The sequence below is a fragment of the Trichosurus vulpecula genome, chromosome 6, assembly GCF_011100635.1.
Source record: "Trichosurus vulpecula isolate mTriVul1 chromosome 6, mTriVul1.pri, whole genome shotgun sequence".
NCBI classification, from domain to species: domain Eukaryota; kingdom Metazoa; phylum Chordata; class Mammalia; order Diprotodontia; family Phalangeridae; genus Trichosurus; species Trichosurus vulpecula.
Genome location: NC_050578.1, coordinates 130,483,783 through 130,504,290, shown reverse-complemented (window position 1 = coordinate 130,504,290; position 20,508 = coordinate 130,483,783). Strand labels below are relative to the sequence as shown.

The 20,508-nt window shown below is 38.5% G+C and overlaps 1 pseudogene; it reads right to left on the bottom strand.

Moving 5' to 3' along the window:
- LOC118854757 overlaps positions 1-18,884 on the bottom strand; it is a 28,106-nt pseudogene extending 9,222 nt beyond the window's left edge.
- Between the last annotated feature and the right edge of the window lie 1,624 nt (positions 18,885-20,508).

Genomic DNA, 20,508 nt, shown 5'->3' with positions numbered 1-20,508 from the left:
TCAGCATGTAATCTGATATAGGCTATACATGTACAATCATATTAAACACATTTCCACATTAGTCATGTTGTGAAAGAAGAATCAGAACAAAAGGGGAAAACCACAAGACAGAAAAAACAAAAGAGAAAATACTATGCTTTGTTCTGCATTCAGACTCCATAGTTCTTTCTCTGGATGGGGATAGCATTTTCCATCATGAGTCTTTAGGAATTGTCTTAGATCATTGCATTGCTGAGAAGAGCTAAGTCTATCAAAGTAGGTCATTGCACAATGTTGCTGTTACTGTGTAGAACATTCTCCTGGTTCTGCTCATTTCACTCAGCATTGGTTAAAGCAAGTCTTTCCAGGTTTTTCTGAAATCAGCTTATTCATCATTTCTTGTGCAACAATAGTATTCCATTACATTCATATACCACAATTCGTTCAGCCATTCCCCAATTGATGGATATCCCCTCAATTTCCAATTCATGGCCGCCACTAAAAGAGCTGCTATAAATATTTTTGAACATGTTGGTCCTTTTCACTGTGACAGGACAAGTTCTTAGATGTTCTGTAATGATAGTCAAGTTGTGATAATCAGAACTAGGAAGTTCTTAGGAATACAATTGCATTTAAATGATCAGTAATATTCAGTTCCAGTTTTCAAGGCAAAAAGGTAAAGGGGCAGGAGGACATTTTATTCCTGTGACCTCCCAGGTGAGAGGAGCAAAGTGCCCTTCTCTAGGTCCTATGATTTGTAAAATAAGCAACTTGGATTTCTTTAATTTCATTCCCTAGCAGAGCAACATTTATTATGTGTGGTGTTCCAAAAGTCTTAGTACAGTTTTAAGATATTAAAACTATATTTGCTATTTAATATGATAGAATATATTTTTAAATGAAAAAAATGCCTATTCTATTAACAGTAAGGCCTGTTTATGGTCAAAGCTGTCTTTTATTCAGGCCAACTGGTATGCTTTTTCTTTCCTTCATAGTACCTGCTATGGGAATCAGTAGCCTGTGAGATGGATGCCTATCACAGCACACAGCGTGATTTTGAATGACATTCAGGCCAAAACCTGATAGATAATTGTGAAATGGGTAGCTTGTCTTTGATATCCTCCCCTTTCTTTCACTCTGTAAATTACCTGACCTTGCCACATATAAATCCAGAAACAGAGACCCTATGTCCTGTCCTCACTCTCCACTTGATGGCAGCTAATCCCACTTGAAGTTTTAGCTAATCGTTGGTGTTTTAGGTAGTAAGGCCTGAGGTAGATACCTGTAGGAGTATTAGTGTTTCAGAAGAGAAATCTTTAAGGTTATGAGTGAGCTGAGTTGCAAAAAGGAATTCATGAACAGGCTGGGTTTGTCTTTCTGGATATCGTTTCTTTCTTATTTGACTGCTTGAGGGAAAACGATGCAGAGGAGTCAGAGGGAAGGGTACAGACTAGCTAACTAAGAACGAAGAAGGTAGATGAAAACTCTCTTTTTAGCTGTAACAACCTAAATAGAATGCTACCTCTGCCTGTGGCCAAGAAAAGAGCCATTAACAGCCCAGGAAAGTAGACTGGAAACATTTGGTGCAAAAGCTTGAAGGCAATGGACAAACCATAGGGAAGTGTTTTTGACTGTTATCAACAAAATTTCAGAGTAAGTTAGAAAAAGAGCATTCTATTTAAGTTGAGGGATAAAAACGGGGTTAAATTAAGCTGCAGTCAATAAGTTGTAAGAATTAGTGACAAAGGTATCAAAATGTTCACTAAGCCATGTGTTCAATATTATAGTTTAACTGTTCTAGCAATCAATGATAACTTGAGACTGATTGGTTCTAGATTTTAGTCAGTTGATAAACATTTATTAAGTAGCTAGCATGTGCCAGATACTGGGCTAAGTGCTGGGGACACAGAGAAAGGCAAAAGACATAACTTGCCCTTGAGGATCTTGTAATCTAATGGGGGAAGACAACATACAAAAAACTATGTATGACTAAGCTATATAGAGATTAAATAGGAAAATCAACAGAGGGAAGGCACTAGAATTAAGAGGGATTGGGCAAGGCTTCCTGTAGAAGGTGGCATTTTAGCTGGGTCTGAGTTCTCCCTCTCCTTATACAGATTGGAACCCTTCCACATATTCTCATCCTATGTGAATCTTGCTCATGTCTTTCCATACATCTTCTATAAAATACTTGTGCTAACTCAAGGATGTGAGTATAGTAGTCTATGCATCTATTGGCTCTCCTCCCTACATGAGTCATCAAGCTTCTTTTCTAGTTAAATATGTCCTTGATGATGGATGGCATTTAAGAATTAGTGGTAAAATCTTTTATGCTCTCTTTTAAATGTTGGTAATATGCTGCATCTTACTTACACCCATCATGTGTCTTTCTATTTGCTTTTTGGTTAATGTAAAATTTTGATTATACTGTGCTCATGATGTTTCATGATTCACAACCATATGAGAATCCCTAGGAAAATATTTGTATTGAAGAGGTACTCTTATTGTAGTGGTAAGCAGTTTGGGATTATTGAGCGCATGACGACATTTCCAAACTGATCTAGCCAGTCTTCTCCTGCAAATGAAATCATGATCCCAGCTTATTCATTTCACATTTCCTGTCCACGATAATAGCTAGTTATCTTTATACATAGATTTTCTGAGGGGCCTTCTTTGTGATCATTCCTCTTGCACTTCAACAGTCTGGACTTCTTGTCTCCTTACCATGTGCTTTCCTATCCTGGAGAAACCTCCCTCCTTGGGCCCTAATTCTTGACTGGTGACTCCAGAGCCCAAATTACCATTTCTTAAGTCACCCTAGCCATACCTATTTCACTTCCAACTAGATTGACTCAGGACTTTACTTCCTTCTCTCCTTTCAATCAGGTACCCCACCTACTCCCCACCCCAGCTCTCCTTCACGTGTCGTCTTCCTTCAGTAGGATGTAAACTCTCTGTAGGTAGGAATTATATAACTTGCTTATATTTTTATTCTCAGCATACATACCCATCACAGTATTTGGCACATACTAAGTGCCTGATAAATAACTCTCTTCCTCTCTTCTCCTTTCACCTTCTCTTCCCACCCCCCCCTTGCTCTCACTCTCATCACTATGAGAATATATATATATATGTATATATATATATATATATACATATATATATATATATGTATTGCTCAAATTCTGACATATAAAGACAGCAGTCCATTGAGTTCATCTATATACACTGAAGTGCAAATTCAATGGACTGCTGTACAGCTGCACACCACAGTATGAACAATATATATTTCATCTGCTTTGTTTTTACTTGTGATGATTTTGTCAATCACTTTCGCATTGCTGTGAATTTCCCTGAAGAGGATTTGCAATGTTCCAGGCTTTAATGTAAACTGATAAAAAGTCATCTGCAAATACAAAGCATTTGTAAGAGGATCTCACCATAAATAGGAAAACTTTTCACTTGGACTCTGCCAATGTCATGGAATACATCCTGTATTCTTATGTATCTTATGTACATCTGTGAGATATACCTCACGTCTAGCCTCTATAAGGCTATATATAATTCAGCACATCAAATGCTTTTTAAAAAGCAATAGTTATAATATGATGAATATGCTAAAAGATATTCTTTTTTTCTATCCTCATTGTTACAACCTCTCTCCTTGTCCATCATTTTTTTTTCACTATTTTCTTAATTAGGCTTCTTAACTAGGTATCACTCTTGAGAGATCTGGAAGCTTTCCTTGCTTCTTACTCATCAAGAGATTTTCTCAGAGAGGTTTCTTTCCCATCCCCCACCTGAAAGTCAAAGGGATTGTACCATTTCTATACGTGGGGGTCAAGGATAATTTTATTTGATTATTAATTGCACCATGTTATTTATACTGCTTTTATGTCTTAAGTGCATTTTTCCTTTGGATTTGTGGAGCTTGTATGGCCTATAAATAGAAGATGTTGCCCTAGTGGGTCTCAGGCCAAGATTTGTGAGGCCAGTTACTCAAAAAAAAGCCTACACTGAATCTTAGAAAAGCAATAAGGAACTCCAGATCCAGAATTCTGAGCAGAATTTCAGGTGACCATTTTGTAGTGACTTACCTGTGACATTGATAGATTAGTTAAGATTATTTATAGATTAACAGATTAATCTAAGCCTACCTGCTCTAACATTTTGGGGATCCATGGATTTTGGGGAGAAGAGAAGAACATATAAGCTATATTGATATCTAAAGGTATATATCATATCAGTAGCAGTAAACTTTATTACTTGAAATGTTTGCAATAGCAAATATATCAGGGACCTGTGATTTCGCCTTTCATTAACAGAGATTACAACCTATCCATTTAGAGAGTTGCTGTGGTCAATTAAGTTACAGCTGCCTTAGGTGGGAATTAGGTTTGTAGAGGCCTATAACCAGAATGGACTTTGTTTTCTTTGAATGACTCAGCTTACCTCATTGAGCTTCCCTGGACACTGGGGCTTGCTCTTCTGGGGCAGGAAGCCCAGCCACCATGCCAGAGAACTTCCTGTGTGATGAGTCATGGGGCTGGCTGAGGGGAGGTGTGTTAACCTGGTCTACGCTAGGGGGAGGGGCCAAGTCAAGAACTAATCGGCCCTGGTCATTCAGGCGGCACTTGATGATGTCAAAAACTCTATAAGAGGGGAGAGGACAGCTTGAAGATCTCCTTTTCCTTTTCCGGTTGGAGCCAGAGACACCTACAGCCAAAGCTGAGCTGCCGGTAGCAGAGCTGACCGGAGGCCAGTGGGTAATCTTCTTACCATAGAGGGGAAGCATGTATACAATTTTGCCTTATACTATCTCACTTCTCTGTGGCCTCCTGGTTACCCTTGTGAGGCGGACTTATTGGGCCTGGAAGCTTTTGATGAAAATATCAAAATGGGAACGCTGGTTTGTGGGCTTGTTACTGTGGAGTATAAATACATGCTTTAGTTCTCCTGCCTTCTGCCTAGAGAATTCCTTATATCCTGTGGTTCCGGACCTTTTAGGCACATATAAGATTCTCTTTGAAATCATAAATTCTGCCTTCCTAATATATTGCCAAATTCCATTGGCTTGCCATACTCCATCATTTTCATACTCATCATTTTCATCGCCATAGCTAACATTTATATAGTGCTTTAAGGTTTGCAAAGGACCTTCCATTATTATTTTATTGCTCCTCACAACAACCCTCCAGGATAGATGATATTATTATCCCCATCTTTCAGTTAAAGAAACTGAGGCTGAGAGAAATCAAGTGGCTTGCCCAGAGTCTTGTATTGAGGATAGTGATGAAGACTGCCTTGGGCTCCAAGACCATAACCTTAGTCCCAACAATCTTTCCTGGGTCCTTTCCACACGGATTCATGGAATCACAAACATCACTGATGGTAAAGATTTCTGGACAGTAAGTCCAACCTGATGGTTATCTTGTTGTTCCTCCTTTGTTTTTTAAGAAGACCGATGACATCATAAATAAGTGATATCTTGACTTACCCATTAATTGGATTTAAGCAAGGTGGAGTTGAGCAAATTGTCACCCTCACTCTCTTCTTCCAGAGAAATGTAAGTCCAGTGACAAGACAAAAGCAGGTTTATTGATGGACTGCCTGGGATGCAGTGGATGCCCTTTGTGTCTTAGATGTCTGACCAGTCTCTAACTGTTCCACAACACTTGCTTCAGCCACCTTCAGGCCATTGAAACAAATCATTCTCATCCTCCCATTCCACTGGAAGAAGTCTTCATATGCTTGGAGTAGGCATCCTACTAACTCACCAATGGGTTTAAAACTTTTTGGCTACTCTCAACCTGATCTAGCCTACCCGCTAGTACATTTTACTGGGTGGTGTGGCCATTGCACATGCTATGACATCTTAGAGTCACAGGAGAAAGTTTGGTGACAGATAGACACCAAAAGGGGGTTAGCAGCCCTGGAAATGGCTTGGTAAGCCTTCATACTGATGGGGTTTAGACTGTGGGAGTCCCCTTGAACTTTCCTTGGATCTTCCCACTTGATGAGGCATTTGCTGAGGCCATAAACCTTTCATTATTGCTAGGCCCAAATCTCTAGGTTACTCTTAACCTAGCCTAGTCCTCCATTGTCCAGCTACTTCCCACCCTTGATCCTAACAAAATGTCTATGCTCAAATCTGTGACCCTTAAACTAGCCTAGCCCTACAAGGTCTGTTATCTCCAGGTAGCCTTCAGCTACCCTTAATCCCATTCTCTTGGTTCCTGGAGTCTGACCTCACCCCAGTCCCATCAAGATCCTTCTTAGACTCCTCCTCAAGACCCTCCCTAAACCCCTCCTCCCATCACCCCAGGACCACCATAGATCCCTCCCACAATCTTTGTGTATATAAGTCTCATCCTGCCTCCATGAAGGTGCTCAGATTCCATCAACCTCAGATGGAATCTGGCCTGCTTGTGAAAACTAGTGTCACAAAGGGTGAGATTTCTTAAGACCATCCATTATGGCAAATCTGTAATAAACTTTATCTTTCTTTGGCTGAGAAAGCTTGAGTTGAATTCATTAGAGCAGGACCTGGTGTGTTGGTATTTTGGGGTCTCGAGCACCCCTAAAACATATGGTTCCCTGACCTCAACACCAGAACCACCCCTAGATCTCTACCACAACCTTTCTGTATGTAAGATCCATCTTGCCTTCATGAAGGGGCTCAGATTCAGTCTAGCTCACTAGATTGAATTTAGCCCACTTGTGAAAATGAGCATCACAAATGGTGAGATTTCTTAAGACTCTACCCACTGTGGTGAATCTTTGATAAACTTTGTTTTTCTCTTTAGCTGAAAGAAGGCTTGAGTTAAATTCATTTGGGCAGGACCCAGCATGTTGGTATTTTGGGGTCTTGAATATCCCTAAAAACATATGGTTCCTTAACTTCATCAATACCAGAGATGCTAGTCCTCCCTGAATACCCCAGGTATTCAGGTAGAAGTTATATTGTAGTAATTTTGTGAAGGATATAAAACATGCAGCATAGTCTTCTACAAGTAATGCAGGAGTCATGCCTCTTTGAATAAGAATTATTCATATTTCAATAATCAGAGTAAGCTTGAGTTTCTGTAAGGAAATTATGGGTGTTATGTTTTAAAGGACTCTTTAAAGGAAACAAGAGACAGATAATCAGACTCCCCTGTCCATTTTTCCACTATTTGGAAACAAATATTTCCTAGATGCATGATTCTGTCATAAGTGAGGAGGCATACTAGAAAATATGGAAGACAGACCAAGGATAAACTTAAGTATCAAAGTGTTTTATTGAAGGAAATAATATAACCAGCTGTGTTCTTTTGAGATTGTTCTGGGACCCCAAAATGGTGACATGCAGGTCCTGCCCAAATGAACTTGACCCAAGCCTTTTTCCAGCTGAAGAACAAGGTTTATCAAAGATTCTCCGTATTGGCCAGACTCTTAAGGAATCTAAGCATTTGAATAGCTAATGCAAGTGGGCCAGATTGAATCTGAGCACTTTCATGGAGACAAGATGGATCTTATATGCAGAAGGACTATGGGAAGTATCTAGGAGTGGCCAAGTAGTCTGGGGTGATTGGAGGAGGGGCCTAGGGAGGATCTTGATGGGAATGGCCGTTAGGATGGAGTGACTGTGAGGTAACACCAGGCACCTGGACCATTAGACCAAGGGAGACTCGGGTCTAGATGAGATCAATGAGTGGAGGTCTAGGGTGGGACTAGACAATGGAAGGCCAGTTGAGAGGATTACTGGCATGCCTCAAGCAAATGCCAGGTGAAGTAGGAATATTCAAGGAAAGTTCAAGGGGGTTTCCAGAGCCTGTAGCCCATCATGTTCTACGATGGTGTTGGGTGTTTCTTGCAAGCCTGTGGTGAATATCTTCATGCCCATAGTGAGCTCCAATGTTAGTAGAGGGCAGGCTATTGAGAGATGATTATTAATGACTAATGATTTGGGGAGAATCAGAGTTTCCCCTTTTTTTCTATCCTCACTTCAAGACTTCAGTCTCTGAAGGTTGAGTTAACCTTCTTCTCTGTCCAACCCCAACTTTACCTGGAATCTCTAGTCTAAGGTAAATTCCATTCAATCAAGCTTGGGTGGAGACAGATCCTTTTTTCTAGATTGCCCAAGGCTGGGAGTGGTCTGCATACAGTGATAATCTTTCTGTCCTAGAGTGACAAGATGTCACTTTCAGCCCCCCCCCCATCGGAGTAAGCTCACTTCTCTTTGTAAAATCCATCTCTCATTAAACTGTTTACTAATTATAGTTGATTGCTGTCTGATGGAACACCTCTTGTTCAAAGGTATATAAACCTAAAAAAGTAGCTATGCAATCTCTTTGATGGGATGAGAGTATAAAGAGCCTTTTTTTGTCAATCATGTGCTGGCTGTGATAGATAAAATTGACCATAATTTTACCCAAAAGTTTTATTTCTTGAAATTATTTTATTTGCCACACTATGCATGGAATGGTCCATCTTATTATTATTTTTAATGACTTAGGGCTGAAAGGTGCTTATTTGTATGTTTATGATTATTTTGGAATTGTAAGCCTAACCAGGGAAGCTCTCAAATGTAGGGAGTAATCAGAGAGCCAAGGAAACAAAAACGTCATTAAGACACTTAGCCCAATAATGTGACAACTCCCAATTCTTTGAGACAGTTCCCAAACTCAAATATATACAGATATAACACCTTAAGTCAGGGATTTTCTACAATCCTTATACATTAGGATGTTTTACATTTGTGAGGTAGGCTCAAGCTGACATGTTGTAAAAAGCCAGAGAAAGTACATATTACATATCAAAAAGGTAGATCCCCAGGGATCTGGGTAGACCCCTACCCAAAGCATTTTGAACTCCCAAGATTTGAGAAAGGCCTAAAACCTAGATTGGCTAATCAGGAGAGGCATTGTGGCCCACTTTGAGCTTAATCTACCATAATGCTTTGCAATTTTTTGGCATTACAGACATGCCTTGCTCTCTGAGTAAACTCAGAGAATGCCTCTTTCGGTGTCAACAAGGCCAGATGGAACTGACTAAGAGCATTTTTCCTCTTTTTATGGCCATTAAAGATGAAGACCTTAATCCAAGACACTATCTTGAATAATGAGACTTATCTTGTAGCATGTAAATAATGGTAAAGGATCATAATTTCCAATTGACATTACTTTATCAATTGTCTTATCTTATTGTATTTATAACCTATTCACTTAAGAAATTCCTTTCTCATATCGTGGTTAACTATATAGAGACTATAATTCTGACTGACATAGGCATCCTGAGCCAGGAAGGGAAGGAGGAGTGAGAAGAGAGAGGGAATTACTCTGAAGATATAAGATCTGCTTTGTCTGTACATCTTTGAGTTCATTGTCTCACAATGAGCTCCCACAAATATCTCTATATGCATGTTCTGCAAGTTTTGAAAGAAATAAACACTCATATTCAGACTAATTTTACAAACTTAGTAAAGGTTGCCAATTAGGACCAATTCCATACTCTTCGGAATGCTAGTATGGTACTGAAAGCAATAATTTGGGGCTTAGTATCTGAACTCCCTAATGGTCCATCATCATCATGGCACCTGTGCAGGAGATTACAGGAAAGTAGAGTAGTGTTAAAAGACATCATCAAAGAAGAATTGAGCCTTCCAGTACAAGGAAAAATCTAGATATGTTCAACTTTGGGAACTCTACAATTACTGAAGCATGAAACTTTTGTCTAAGGAGGAAACTCAGTATTAGAGCTAGTGTGTTCCTATGGGAGGGAGCATGGTCTCAGAAAATTCCACTGAGACAGAGGACCTCAGGAACCCCTTGAAACAATGGTATCATCTTGAAGATCCATATTTCCTATTCTTTACCTATAATTCAGGTACAAAAGTAGGATAATCAGCATGCATGTGAACTATTGGACTTTGAACAAGATAATAAATGTGGATCAGTATACTATGTCAAGAGTTCAAGATGCTTTCTATTTCTGTTTCCAAATCTATGATCCTGTAATTCATTCTAATCAAGGTCAAGACTTTAGATAGTTATTAGGCCTTGGAAGGAATCAAAGTGCCTAGAACTATACTTCACCATCCTCAAAAAACATTCACACAGGCAGAATGTTTTAATTATATTTCTGCTGAAAGTTCAGTAGATTCAGCACATAGACATTCTAATGCATGCATAAAAGGACACTAAGAATAATATCATAAACTTTTTGACAACTACCTGCAAAGTTTAGGTGAGAGTCACATTTATCTGTTGATCTCTGCTTTGGGGTCTCAGAAGATGGAAAAGATACGGAGATTCACAAACATTTGTTTGAGAGAGCAGATAGAGTCTTACTTATGTTGTCTGCTTGTTTATCTTAGTGTGGGGAGCTGTGTTATGTTGCTATGTTTACTGTCTGGAGCTTGATCCTGGGGATAGTGTCTACTATGCAATTATAGTGTCCAAGGAAAATGGGAGATATTGAACTATTGGAGAGTGAACTCTACCAAGTAATTAAAAGATGGGGCAATATACCAGTCTTCAAAGTAGCTCTGAGAATAGTTGAGACCCTGAAAATATGATACATTACACTCTGTAACTGCCCATCAAGAATTAGTTGGATTCATAGTGTCATATTTTTAGAGATGAAAGGATCCATTAAAACCACTGAGCCCAAGCCTTTTATTTTACAGATGAAGAAACCAAGTCCTGGAGAGGTTAAATGACTCAGATAGGGTCACACAGCTAGCATGTATCTGATCATGAGTTGAAGCCAAATCTTTCTGGTTTCAACTCCAATCCCCTATCCACTATACCATGCTGCTTCTCTAGGATGACAGAAGCTATGGTGGGTTGGTGATTCCAAGGAAGACTAACTAGCAGTTGCAATGGACAGGTGGCCCCAGACTATGGTTCATGTGGAGAGAATTCAGTTCAAGATTCAAAGGAAGAGGATACTGAATGTTTCTATGGCTTTGAGGGACAGGGAAGCTATCCAAGATTGCCTATGCCCAAGGAGCAATTCTGCCTCACATGAGAGGAGAAATGAATCCAGAGACTGCCCTTCTCCCACCTAATGTTATACTTTTATAGGCCCTAAAAATGAATAGGGCTAGAGTAAGCTATCATCACCTGCAGGCCAGTGTGTCTGAGACAACTAAGGGTACAGAACTGAGAGTGGTTTACCAGAAAAGAACTCATACGTGGCACTGATTTAGTAAGTTGCCCGATGGCTAGGATAAAACATGAGGCTCCAGAGGTAAGAGGAGAAGTCAGACCTCTTGCCTAGAAGGTGCTCACTACTGTATGTAGTGTGTATTTTGTACATGAATTTACATTCAATTCAATAAGCATTTTTTTACCATGTGCCTGGCAGTACTAGGCACAAGGGAGATACAATGACGAAAGTGAAAATTGTTCCTTCTCTTATGTCACTTGTATTTTACATGTTAATTCTATACATTAGAAGCATAAGCTCATAGATTTAATTCTAGCAGGGACTTTATAGGTCATTTAGTCAAACCTCTTCATTTTACAGATGAGATATCTGAGTCCTGGAGAGGTTAAATGATTTGCTCAAGGTCATATTGCATATAACCTCAGTATTTGCCCTACTGTGGCACCTGGACGCATGATGTTATGTGTTATGAATTACGCATGAGTGCTGTATTAGGTCTACTGCTTGTAACTCTGATGTTGACATTATATACTATATATCTACATGCGGCCTATGTATCAGATTAAAGGGGCCATCCCTTGATTAACTTCTTAAAGAGGCCTATTCACTAAATGGGCAAGCGTTACCTCACTCAGAGTGAGCACCTGAAAAGGTTTTAGCTTAAAAGGGCCAAGGTCTCCCATTGCATCCTGGGCCATCTCCAGTCATCCTGGTGAATATCAGGCCATTGGACCCAGATGGCTCTGGAGGAGAAAGTGAGGCTGGTGACCTTGCACAGCCCTCCCTCACTTAAAGTCAAGTGCAAGTCATGTTATCATTTTCCTGATGTCATGGTCCTCTGAATAGACAAACACAACAATGTATTGGATATAATTATCTGTGCAATTTAATTTATGTTTATGATTTCATCATATGGATACAGCTGTGCTCTTGTAGTTTTCAGGGATTGTAAATTTTTCAATAGGGAGGAGAATTAAAGAGCATTATGTCAGGTTTCCCTTAATATCTTGGACTCAATTCAAGTACCCATAGTCACCAAGATAAGGAAGTGCTATTCAGTTAGGGAAATTCTAGAATGTCATAATCCTTTTTGGCTGGGATTGTATCAACAGCATAAACTTGGAGGAGGATGGAAAGGAGCATAAAATGTGGTACGTGGAAAGTCCTGGGTTTTCTTTAACTTTCTTGTGAAAAAGAAATAGTCTGACACTAGGAACAGGCTTATTGAGCAGGAGATACACCAGAGCCTGCCCTTAATGCATCTAGTCTGCAAAAAACGTGGAGGCTGGGAGTCCAGAAGATTGACTCCATGTTGAGGAAGTTGGTAGCTCAGAGCCAGAGACAAAGTGCATCCAGCCCCAAGGGGCTGCAATAGATCTCTATCTTAACAATTGAGAACATGCTGAGAGAATAAGGTAAACAATGGTATTTCCTTGCCCCATCTGCTCATACCCTGAGGTATCATTTCCCTATCCTCTTAAGGTTTCCCTGGGAGGCTTGCCCCATTTCCCACTTCAGAAGATTGCCCTTTTGTGAGCCTGAGTAGAGCTCTATTGCATGCTTTTTTTTTCTCTTTTGTTATTTATTCTTTCCTGTAAGTATTTTTGTTATTTGATTTATGACTCTGGAATAATCTATAAAAGGAGAGTGCTGCACTGGTTCAAGTTGTGATTTGTAGATTGATTATTCCAAACTTGCATTGAATCTGGGAAAATTAGCAGGGTTCTGGAGTGGCTCTCAAGTTTCTCATATACATTATAAAGGAGTTGGATTTGATTAGGAATTCTTAATTTTGTGTATGTTAAGGACTCCTGGCAGTATTGTAAAGCCTATGGATCCTTTCACAGAATAATGTTTTAAAATGAATAAAGTAAAACATTTTTTCCAGTTGTTTACATCTGACTTTATTTGTGTGAAAAGAATTTTATAGTAGTGTCTATATAGTTCCTGGGTTTGTTTTGGCAAATAGACTCCCAAGTTTTTTACATTGTCTATAGTATTTTAAGTGGAATTTCTCTTCTATCTCTTGTGGATGAACTTTGCTGGTAATATACAGAAATGCTGATGATTTATGTGGGTTTATTTTGTATCCTGCAACTTTGCTAAAGTTGTTAATAATTTCAAGTAGGTTTTTAATTGATTCTCTAGGATATTCTAAGTATAACATATCATTTGCAAAAAGTGATAGTTTTGTTTTCTTATTGCCTATTCTAATTCCTTTCATTTCTTTTTCTTCTGTTGTTACTGAATTCTAGTACAATATTAAATAACAGATTTGATAATGAGCATCCTTGCTTCACCCTGGTTGTATTGGGAAGGCTTCTAGCTTATTTCCATTATAGATGAAATTCTTGCTGATTGCTTTAGATAAATGTTATTTATCATTTTAAGATAAGCTCAATTTATTCCTATACTCTCTAGTGTTTTTAATAGGAATGGGTGCTGTATTTTGACAAAGGATTTTTCTGCATCTATTGAAATAATCGTATGATTTCTGTTGGTTTTGTTATTGATACGGTCAATTATGCAGATAGTTTTCCTGATATGGAACCAGTCCTGCATTCCTGGTATAAATATCACCTGGTCATAGTGTAAGATCCTTGTGATATATTGTTGTAATCTATTTTCTAGTATTTTATTTAACATTTTTGCATCAATATTCATTAGGGAAATTGATTTATAATTTCTTTCTCTGTTTTGGCTCTTCCTGCTTTGGATCTCAGTACTATATTTCTGTTGTAAAAGAATTTGGTATGACTCCTTTTTCACCCATTTTCCCAAATAGTTTATATGATATTAGGATTAATTGTTCTTTAATTGCTTTATAGAGTTTGCTTGTGAATCCATCTGGTCCTGGTTTCCCCTCCCCCCCTCCCCTTAGGAAGTTCATTGATGGCTTGTTCAATTTCTTTTTCTAAGATTGACCTATTTGAGGATTTTGTTTGTTCTTCTGTTAATCTGGGTAATTTATATTTCTGTAGATATTCATCCATTTCATTTAGATTGTCAAATTTATTAGCATACAATTGGGCAAAATAGCTCCTAATAGTTGTCTTAATTTCATCTTCATTGGTGGTGAGTTCACCTGTTTCATTTTTGATCCTAGTAATTTGGTTTTCTTCTTTCCTTTTTTAAATCAAATTAACTAATGGTTTATCTATTTTTACTGATTTTTCATAAAACCAGTTTCTAGTTTAGCTATCAGTTCACTGGTTTTCTTACTTTCAATTTTATCAATCTCTTCTTTGATTGTCAGGCTTTCCAATTTGGTGTTTCGTTGGGGATTTTTATTTGTTTTTTTTCTAGTTCTTTTTTTGGTTGTTATTGTTGCATGTCCAATTAATGAATTGGACTACTTTTTCTACTTTTTCTCTATTTTATCCATGTAAACAATTAGAGATATAAATTTTCCCCTAGTACTGCTTTGGTTGCATCCCATAAATTTTGTTATGTCATCTCATTGTTGTCATTTTCTTTGATGAAATTATTGGTTGCTTCTATGATTTGTTCTTTGACCCACTTTTTTTTGATTAAATTATTTAATTTCCAATTAATTTTTAGTTTCTATTTCCATATTCCATTATTGAATGTAATTTTAGTTGCATTATGATCTGAAAAAGATGTGTTTGCTATTTCTACTTTTCTGTATTTGGTTGTGAGATTTTTATGTCCTAATACATGGTCAGTTTTTGTTTAGGTGCCATATACTGCTGAGAAAAAAAAAGTATATTCCTTTCTATTTCCATTAAATTTTCTCCAGAGATCTATCATATCTAGCTCTTCCAGAATTTTATTCACCTCCTTAACTTCTTTCTTGTTTATTTTTTGTTAGATTTATCTAGTTCTGAAAGGGGAAAGTTGAGGTCTCCCGCTAGTATAGTTTCATTATCTATTTCCTGCTGTAACTCTTCTTCAAAAATTTAAATGCTATACCATTTGGTACATATCTGTTTAGTATTTATATGACTTCATTGTCTATGGTACCTCAAGATATAATTTATCTCTTTTAATTAGATCTATTTTTGTTTATTCTTTGTCTGAGATCATGATTGCTACCCCTGCTTTCCTTGTTTCACCTGAAACATAATAGATTCTGCTCTAGCCCCTCACCTTTACCCTGCATGTATCTCTCTGCTTCAAATGTGTTTCTTGTAAAAACATATTATAGGATTCTGGTTTTTAATCTATTCTGCTATCTGCTTTCATTTTATGGGTGAATTCATCCCATTCACATTTATAGTTATGAGTGGGATGGTGAAGCCTTTTCATGGAATTTGGATCTTGGTCTTTCGGTGAGTTAAGTGGGATGCATGGGGTTGGGGACCTTTTGGCATGGCTCAGGGATTCTGATTGACAGCTCTGAGCCAATTTTGATGAGGATAAGGTTTAAATTTTGTCTGCCATTCCCCTTCTTAATCTTCCCCTCCATTATAATAGCTCTTTCATGTCTCTTATATGTGGGATAATTTACCCCATTGAATCTTACCTCTCCTTCTAGCACAATTTTCTTTCTCACCCCTTTATTTTGTTTTTTTGGGGGTATCATCCCATCAAAATCACTTAATATTCATACCTTTTCTCTTCATATATTCCTTCTAATTGCTCTTATAGTAATAAAGTTGTTAAGAGTTACAATTTTTTTTTTGCCATATAGAAATATAAACAGTTTGAACTTGATGAATATCTTATGTTTTCTCATTCATGGATTTGTTTTTTTTTTTTTTGTTGTTGTTGTTGTTATTGTTGGTAATGTTGGTGTTTTTTTTCAACCTTTTTATGTTTCCCTTGAGTCTTATATTTTGGATTTTTTTTTTTTTTGGCTCTGGTCTTTTAATTAGAAATGCTTGAAAGCCCTCTATTTTGTTCAATATCCATTTTTCCCCTGAAAATTTATATTCAGTTTTGCTGAGTGGGTGATTCTTGGTAGTAATTCTAATGCCTTTGCCTTCTGGTATATCATATCCAAGTCCTCTGGTTCTGCCAAAATCCTGTGTAATCCTGACTGCTGCTCCATGATATTTAAATTGTTGTTTTTGTTTTTGTTTTTTTGGCTGATTGCAGTGCTTTCTCCTTGATCTGTGAGCTCTGGAATTTGTCTATGATGTTCCTGTGAGTTTTCATTTTGGGATCTCTTTCAGGCAGTGACAGGTAGATTCTTTCAATTTCTATTTTGTCCTCTGATTTTAATATAAAAGGACAATTTTCTTTGATAATGTCTTGAAAGATGTCCAGGCTTTTATTTATTTTTTTTTTGATCATGGCTTTCAGGTGGTCCAATAATTCTTAGAATATCTCTCCTGGATTTATTTTCTAGGTCACTTGTTTTTCTAATAAGAAATTTCACAGTTTCTTCAATTTTTAATTTTTTAAATTTTGTTTTATCATATCTTGATGTCTCGTAGAGTCATTAGTTTCCATGTGCTCGATTCTAATTTTATGGAATTATTTTCTCAGTAAGCTTTTGTACTTCCTTTTCCATTTGATCAATTCTATTTTCTTAGGGAGTTATTTTCCTCTGTAAATTTTTATATATCTTTTTTCATACTATAGACTCTTTTTCATGATTTTCTTGCATTATTCTAATTTCTTTTCCTAATTTTTCTTCTTCTTCTCTAATTTGTTTTTTAAAATCCTTTTTGAGCTCTTCCAATAATTTTTTTTGGGCCTGAGACCAAATTACAATTTTCTTTGAGGCTTAACATATAGCCATTTTGACACTATTGTCCTCTTCTAAGTTTATGCCTTGATCCTCCCTATCACCATAGTAACTTTCTATAGTCAAGCTCTTTTTTGTTTTTCTTTTCTTTTTCTGCTTTTTTTTGTGACATGGTGTTTTTATTTGAGAATTGGGCTCTGGTCCTGCACTCTCCCAAGCTTTTTGTGCTGGGGCTCTGGGTTTTACTGATAGCTTTCAGTAGGCTTCAGGGCTTAGCTGCTTGCTTGCTCTGGAGGATAGGCTTCCCTTCTGGCTTGTATGGGGGGTGGGGGGGGAGTCCTCTGAGTATGGGGTTTAGCCGCTGGCCTGCTCTAAGGGTGGAGCCTTGCTGCTGGATTGCTATGGTAACAGAGTCTTTCTGATGGCTGGCCTTGGAGAAGGGATCTTGTTGCTGGCCTGCCCTAGGGGTTAGGCCCTGCTGCTGGGTTGCTATGGAAACAGGGTCTCTCTTCTGGTAAGCCCCAGGAGCAGGGTCTCACTGTTGCCCTGTCCTAGGGTGGAACTTCACTACTGGTCAGCAATGGGGTTAAGGCCTTGTTGTTGGCTTGTGATGGGGATGGGGCATCTGGGGTGGGGCCTTGTTGCTCTGCACAGACTGCTCACTTGTTGAGGGGGCTGCTTGTTTGCAGGAGGGCAGAGCCTCACTGGTGGATTGCCCGAGGCTTGGAGCCTTGCTGCAGACCCCTGCTGTGAGGTTGGGTTGCTGCTCCTGTTGCTCTTGGACCTAGTTCCCTTCCTTTCCCACCCCAGTGAGACAGACCTTTCCTGCCAAGCTTCTAAGCTGCTTCCCCTAGTTGTTTGGAGGGGAATCTGGAAGGGATTGAGAGGGTTCCTTACTTCCCCATCTTGGCACTGGAAGTCAATGCCCATGAGTTTCAACCATCTTTTATACCATACCATTATGTGAACTTCTTAAAAGTTGGAAAATTATTTGATTTTTAATTTCCTTTTCCATTTTTTCACATTTGCCTAGGGACAGCCTCAATCAGGAGATATAAAGAGGGGACAGCTAACTCAGAAGTTTGGCCTGCCACAGAACTTCTGCTGATGCCACAAGAGAAAGGGGAGAGAAAAGCATAAACAGACAAGGGGACAAAAAGCAGTACAGAAAGAATGATTAGAAACTGTGCAGTCATGATTTGATCCATACTTGTTTCCAAATAGATACATATGATACCTGAGTGCTGCTATTCTAAGAATTTGCTGAGAGTAGAGGAATAAGTCTCTATGTTGGAGAGGCAAAGGTGGCGATCAGTGTTTTAAATGCCTATTTATCACTATCTGGGGACAATTGGTCAGTTCCAGGGAATGGTCTGTTCACTTGGGAACATCTAAGAAAACAGAATTTGAATGATTATTTTGACTAGAGACAGATGCAAGATGAAAAAAATGAAAGGAATCCTGACACACAGGAATTCCTGACCTCATAGGAAAAAGAGACAACTTATATATTCACTCATTGATTCATGTTTGTTGAAATGAATTAAAAAAAAATAAGTGCTTACTATGTATCAGGTCCTGTGCCACAGTCATTGCTCCAGTTGGTGGAATATGAAAAGTGAATAGTGGCCAGTTGATGTGTCATGTACACTGAAGAATCAACTATGTGCTGAAATTGAAGAAAGTGCTCAAAGCCGATGGCAGTTGTTGATTACCCTAAAGGAGTAGCTGGATCATTCTATCAATGCTGGCAATTGGAGGAATTGGAAGGGCTAAATCTGTCCTTGGGGATTTGTACATTCAGTAGATGGAAAATAGAAAGTAGATGAAGAGTTTATATTGTGGGGGAAAAGAATAGTATTTGCATGAGTTTATGAGGAGAGAGAGAGAGAGAGAGAGAGAGAGTGTTTGAGAATACCAATGTAGAAGCTGGGAAAGCATAATTTGTGTAATTTGAGTGGTTTGATTGTGTCAAGTCATACCTGATATCCCTCCAGTGTGTGGCAGTTTGTGACATTCTCTGGCTGTGGATCCTGCGAGAGCTACAGTTGCCCTTAGTACTAACCTTAACTGGCAAGGAACGGAGGCAGGCCATCCCACCTATGTGAGTATGTAATTGTCCTCTGCCTCTGCCTGTGCATCTGGCCAGTGAATTTAGGCATGAATTACTTCCAACTTAGAGTGATTCTATCATATGTAGAGAGTTATCACAAATTTTGATAGATATTATATCTGATTAGAAAGCTGGTTCCTACTGGTAGATGATGGAGGAACAAGTTAGGTTGGAGTATAAATGGATCATGACATTTTGCTCTCAAAGAGCTTCCTTATGTTCTAAAAAAGGAGGTAAGAAGTAAACAAAAACAACCATTGCACAAATAGAATATAATAAGAAGAGTTGTAAAAACAAAAAGCCAAGCTAGTTGTGGAATCAAGAGATGTGGTTCTAGGTCCTGCATCTGCCACTTACTAGTTATAAGAGTGGGTCAATAGCTTGACAGAAGATAAGTAAGTAACTAAGTAAAGAAGATAAGCAACTTTGATTTTTTCATCTGTAAAATGAAAAAATTGGATTAGGATTTTTTAGAGTTCCTTTCAAGGTCTAACTTTTTATAATCCCCAATATCAATAGGAGTAGTACAAAATGTAGAGCCTGAGGAAAAGTGAGATCATTTCTTTAAGAAATAATGTAGGTAGATTTTATGGACCAGGTGGCACTTGACCTAGGCATTGAAATGTTTAGACCAGATCTATGATTTCATTAATGTAAGGGATTGGTAGTATGAACATCCCCTCTAATGATGCTCATTGGCAATTTCTCTGCAATTTATAATCCCTGAGAATTGATTGGTTCAGTGAGTGGATAGCCAGTTTGTAAAGGAGTAAGGATTTGAACCCAAGTCTTCCTCACTCCAAGGCTGGCCCCCTATATACTATGTCAGTCTGCCTTTTGGGCTTTGACAGATGGGCAGAATTTCAAAGAGCATTTAGAGTACTGGATAGAAATTAGGTATATGGGGGAAATAGACTTGGGAAAGCCTATAGCTCATTTTGAGAATGGATGGTAATAGTGTCTGGCCGGAAAATAGGGTATGCAGAAGAGTAGAAGATAAGTTTGGAAAGAAAGCCAAAATGCAGATGGTCTCAAATGTCAAGCTAGGACCCTCAGCAACTTATTTACCATATTCTCACCAAATCTCACCCCACTTCACTTCTGTGGCTCTGCCTGGTTTCAGTTCCATGGGATATCTTGCCCCTTCTAGGTTATGCTCATCTCTTCTAAACTCACCACCATGCTGCTAACTCAAATCTTGATTGACTCCACCTCCCTTAGTCTCCTCTTCTCTAAAATTAGAGGCTGGAGGGCAGAGTACCAAAGTCCTCCTAATGCCTTCCTTTATAGAGGGCAGAAAGTGAACTCTCAGCTCACTCCACTTTGCATCTGCTGCTCTGCCTGGTTTCATCTCCACAAAATAAGATACCACCGTGCTAGGTACTCTGCGGTGCCCCATCCCCACATATCTCTTTTCTGTTGTCTTCCCCTTTAGATTGTAAGCTCCTTGAGGGCAGGGACTGTTTTATTTTTCATTAATCGTATCCTTAGTAATTAGCACAGGGCCTGGCACATAGTAGGCACTTAATAAATGTTTATTGGATTGGATCTTTGGCATTTGAACTTTGTCCTGTTGGCAGTGGGGAGCTGTTTGAGGTGTTTTATT